Below are 5,755 nucleotides of genomic sequence, written 5' to 3' on the forward strand. Positions count from 1 at the left end.
GCAAGCAGGGCCGGCTCCAGCATTTCTGCCGCCCCAAGCAAAAAAAAAAAAAAAAGCCGCGATCGGCGGCGGCAGTTCAGTGGCAGGTCCTTCGCTCCTAGAGGGAGTGAGGGACCTGCCACCCCCGAATTGCCGCAGGTGCCGCCCCTCTCCCTTGGCCGCCCCAAGCACCTGCTTGTTAAGCTGGTGCCTGGAGCCGGCCCTGGCCGCAAGCCTGCGAGGGGAGGAGAATTAGAGCGGCGCCAGCGTGCTCAGCGGAGGAGGCGGAGTCGAGGTGAGCTGGGGCGGGCTCCCCAGGCGGGGTTAGCTGCCACGGGGGAGAGTCTCCCCAGGCGGGGTTAGTTTCCACGGGGAGGGGATCTCCCTGGGCGGGGTTAGCTGCAGAGGGGGAGTAGCTGCTGTGGGTGGGGGGGCTCCCCGGGCTGGGGGGGTGGCGGGCTCCCCGGGTGGGGGGCTGGGTTAGCTGCTGCAGGGGGTCGGGGTTAGCTGGGGGGGGGGCGCAAGGTGGAAGTTTCGCCTAGGGCGCGAAACTTCCTTGCACCGGCCCTGAGAGAGCCTCAATGTCATTGTCTTTCCACCTTACAAAGAGAGAGAAGGGGACGTACTGGGTCTATTCATCTTGCTGAAGAGAAGGTTAAGAGGTTTACAGATTCCAAGGCCAGAAGGAACCATTGTGATCATCTCGCCTGCCCTCCTGTACCACAGGCCACAGAACTTCCCCAAAATAATTCTTTTAGAAAAACATCCAGTCTCAATTTTAAAATTGCCACTGATGGAGACTCTACCATGATCCTTGGTAAATTGCTCCAATGGCTAATCACTGTCATTGTTCAAAATGTATGCCTTATTTCCGGTCTGAATTTGTCTAGCTTCAACTTCTAGCCATTGGCTCATGTTAGATATTCCTCTGCTGAAGAGCCCATTATTAAACGGTTGTTCCCCATGTAGGTAGTTATAGACCAGGGATCGGCAACCTTTGGCTCGCGGCTCGCCAGGGTAAGCGCCCTGGCGGGCCAGTCCGGTTTGTTTACCTGCCGCGTCTGCAGGTTCGGCCGATCGCGGCTCCCACTGGCCATGGTTCGCCGCTCCAGGCCAATGGGGGCTGCGGGAAGCGGCGCGGGCCGAGGGATGTGCTGGCCGCCCTTCCCGCAGCCCCCATTGGCCTGGAGCGGCGAACCGCAGCCAGTGGGAGCCGCGATCGGCCGAACCTGTGGACGCAGCAGGTAAACAAACCGGCCCGGCCCGGCCACTGGTGGGCCAAGTGCCAAAGGTTGCCCATCCCTGTTATAGACTGTAACCTTCTCTTTGTTAAACTAAATAGATTGCAGCACTAGATCCAGTGGCTGGGGGCTGAAGCTAGATAGATTCAGACAGGAACTATGGTTACAAAAAGTTAACAAGCCATTGAGACAATTTACCAAAAGACACGGTGGATTTTCCACCCCTGGAATCTGTAAACCAATACGGGACAACTTTCTCGAGGATTCACTCCAATGCAACACCGAATTATTGGACTCGACTCAGGAATCCCAGGGGTGAAATTCTCTGGTCTGAGCTATGCAGGAAGTTAAACTGGGTGAACAAAATGCCCTCTTTAATCCTTAAAATCCATGAATCTATCCTCCAGGGCAGAATCTGAATTTTTATAATTTCAACAGATAATATCCATGTTCTATTTTTAAACATTTGTTTCTATTTTTATCTATTTAAATGTTCACAGTTGTGGAAAATTATGGAGGTGTCAGACAATAATTATTTGACGCTGTGCTATAAAAAGTTAAAGCTTTATAACCCTTAACACACATTGTCAACATCACATGTCAAAATGTACAAAGTAAATCTCCTTCAATTAAACTCTAATAAGTGCTCAAGCAGCATCTTTCTTACTTTGCCTAGCTAAATTTTGATTATTTATGGATGGAGATACTTTTGTCGGTTTGTGTGTACGGTTAAATCAGTTTCACCGACATTTACTGACAAAAAACAAATCCTTCCAAGAACTGTATAACATGAGTGCTCAGTTACTGGGGGCAGTAATGGATGGGGGGGGGAATTCACTCCACCACCCAAGTGCCTGGGTGAAACCTCCTGCCCTGGGTTATGCTGGAGATCAGACAAGATGATCGAATGACCCCTTCTCGGTTTAACAACTATACATCTAAGGTTTTTTTTTAAAATCACCGTTCCATTAGGAGATGCAATCAGATGAAGGAACCTGGAATTTCCAGAACATAGTCAGATGGGACTGGGAGGGACTTCCTGAGTCATGGAGTCCTCTCCGTACTATTACAAGCAACCCTGTCATATAATCCCATTTGTAAATGGATCAAACTCCATCTTCAAGCTCACTAACTTGTTTGCCCCACTCCCCTTGGGAGGCTATTCCAGAATTTCTCTCCTCTGAGGGTTAGAAACCTTCTTCTCATTTCCAGCCTAAATTTATTCGTGGCCAGTTTATCCCCATTTGTTCTGGTGCCAACATTGTCCTTTAGCTTCAGTAGCTCTTCTCCCTCCCTGGTATTTACCCTCCTGATGTATTTACAGAGCGAAATCAGATCCTTTCTTGGCCTTGATTTTGCTAAACAAGCCCAGCTCTTTGAGTGTCCTCTCATAAGATCAGTTCTCTGTTCCCCGGATATCTTAGCAGCCCTTCTCTGCACCTGTTATAATTTGAATTCATCTTTCTTGACCATGAGTAACCAGAATTGGACACAGTATTCCAGATGAGGTCTTGCCAGTGCCTTGTACAATGGCATTAATACTCCCCTATTGCTACGGGAAAGCTCTACAGAAAATGTGTTCAGTATTTGTTGCGTGTGAATATTCTGCTCCTTGCTTGTTGTTCAGATCCCAACAGAGAGGGAAAAGGAGTAAATTCATGCCCAATGCATTGGACACACAAACGGCTCTGATGACCCATCAAAATACTGATTCACTGCTGGCTTACCAGTGTGCCAGAGTGGAGAATCTGGTCCCAGCCTAGTAACTCTGACACTACAGGTTTTTCCATGATATAAGGGGATTTACCTGATCTAGTGCAGAGATGGGCTGAGTAAAGCTGCAGCCTCCTTAACCAAATCACTGTCAGAAAGCTCCACGGATTCATGCTCCTATTAAAAAAAAAAAAGAAAGACAAGAAATAGTTTGAGTTACTTCTCGGGAATCTTTGGGGACCCTGAATTTTCTGGACAATGCACCCAAACCGCTTCAAATTTCCAATCATTTGTAGCAAACGTCTCTATTCAACTTCACCACAGAGCTTAGCAAAATCGAATGTACAAATCTGCAGGCCAGACCGTCAGCTCGTGTGAGGCAGTGCAGACATGCAAGAGCCAGCAGTGCTGCACGACTGACACTGGCTGAGTCTCTAGCTGGCTGTTTCTGCAGCCTGGTCCATCCAAGAATCTTCAACCGCTTTATAAACCTTAGGCTGAGGTTTTCCCAGGACCCAAAGGGAGTTAGGGGCTCAGGTTTGCTGGGAAATCCCAGGTAGGTTGGCAGAAGAGGATGCTCAGTTGCACGCTCTCGAGCTGGGGAGCAGCGTGGAGCCTCTGACTGTCAGGCTGCTCATGGCTTACATAGGGTGACGAAGTCCGCCTCAGTGATGTGCCCGGCGTTCCTGACAGAGGCCAGGGTAGACACCAGAGACCCTGTTCCCCCCCACACTAGAGTAGAGCCTCAGCTGCTCTGAGTCAGTGCAGCGCCCACTGAAATCCGCTTACGGAAACCAGCTGGCAAGCCGGTCCTCCATACGGAGAGCGTCCCCAGCCACATGAGACTTCCTCCAGCATGGAAGGGGAATGAACCAGCCTTTTGTGCGGGGGCTGAAGGAGCATACAGGGTTAGCGTGAGGATGAAGGTTACGGTTCGAGTGTGGGGTGACAGGTCTTTGACAATCGCAGCAGTTCAGGGCATGGCCTCCTTCCTTGTGTGGCTGGGCAGCACCTGGCGTAACGAGTTCTGGTATCAGCGGACGCTTCTAGGCACTGCCGTGGCACAAAGAAATGATAGAGCCAGCTCCCCAGCTGTGCAAATCAGCAGAGCGTGTTTGCTTCAATGGAGCGGTGGCCAAGTTATGCTAGCTGGGCATCCGACCCATTCATAATAAATCCCAAACCCCGGGGCTGGTTAAAATCCCCTGCTCTTTGCCTTCTGAAGGCAGCGTACTTACCTGCTGAGCTAGCTGGGCCCAGCAGCTCCAGGATTTCCTCTCATCGCTGCATCCTGGCTTGGCAGCTCTCCGCCTGCTGCAGCTGTTCTGGAGTTCCCAGCCTCCTGCAATGCTGCTCCTGTCAGATATAGGACCGTCTGCTTAGCTCAGCCACCAGGAAGGAGGCTGGTTAAAGAGTGAGCTACTGGGAGACCTGTGCACCTTCCCCTAATTAAATCACCAGGGATGTGACTTTTTTAAAAAATATGAAATGTTTTCCCCAGGCGCAGAGTTTTCTGCAAGCCATAGTGAACTCCAGAAGCAGCCAAAGCAGGGAGCTCTAGGCATTCGGAGAACTTCCCAAGGTTTCACTGGACTTCCTCAGCCCGCTGCTGTTTGCTCCAACTTTCCCCCTCCCCAACTTCACTGCCCACTGGCCCCTCTCATCTGCTTCTCCCTGCCTTGTCCCCTCCCCACCCTTCCCTTGCCTTTCCTTTTCATTTCGCTGAGCCTGTCTAGATAACTCACAACCAAAAACTCCTGGCACTCAATGACATTCGCAGCTATCCCATTGTTCGCTCTGCTGGGGTGTTCTATCCCTTCCCTCCCCGGCTGGCTCTCTGCTCTATTTAAATGGCAGCTTTTCGGGACAGGGCCCATCTATAAAGTGGATATAAAGCTGGCTAGATCATCGGGCTCAATGGGTAGTAATCAATGGCTCCATGTCTAGTTGGCAGCCGGTTTCAAGCGGAGTGCCCCAAGGGTCGGTCCTGGAGCCGGTTTTGTTCAATAGCTTCATTAATGATCTGGAGGATGGCATGGACTGCACCCTCAGCAAGTTTGCAGGTGACACTAAACTGGGAGGAGTGGTAGATACGCTGGAGGGTAGGGATAGGATACAGAGGGACCTAGACAAATTAGAGGATTGGGCCAAAAGAAACCTGATGAGGTTCAACAAGGACAAGTACAGAGTCCTGCACTTAGGACGGAAGAATCCCATTCACTGTTACAGACTAGGGACCGAATGGCTGCCAGTTCTGCAGAAAAGGACCTAGGGGTTACAGTGGACGAGAAGCTGGATATGAGTCAACAGTGTACCCTTGTTGCCAAGAAGGCTAATGGCATTTTGGGCTGTATAAGTAGGGGCATTGCCAGCAGATCGAGGGACGTGATCATTCCCCTCTATTCGATATTGGTGAGGCCTCTTCTGGAGTATTGTGTCCAGTTTTGGGCCCCACACTACAAGAAGGATGTGGAAAAATTGGAAAGAGTCCAGCAGAGGGCAACAAAAATGATTAGGGGGCTGAAGCACATGACTTATGAGGAGAGGCTGAGGGAACTGGGATTGTTTAGTCTGCAGAAGAGAAGAATGAGGGGGGATTTGATAGCTGCTTTCAACTACCTGAAAGGGGGTTCCAAAGAGGATGGATCTAGACTGTTCTCAGTGGTACCAGATGACAGAACAAGGAGCAATAGTCTCAAGTTGCAGTAGGGGAGGTCTAGGTTGGATATTAGGAAACACTATTTCACTAGGAGGGTGGTGAAGCACTGGAATGGGTTACCTAGGGAGGTGGTGGAATCTCCTTCCTTAGAGGTTTTTAAGAC

Source organism: Terrapene carolina, unplaced genomic scaffold (genome assembly GCF_002925995.2).
Source record: "Terrapene carolina triunguis isolate 2854851 unplaced genomic scaffold, T_m_triunguis-2.0 Scaffold868, whole genome shotgun sequence".
Lineage (NCBI taxonomy): Eukaryota > Metazoa > Chordata > Testudines > Emydidae > Terrapene > Terrapene triunguis.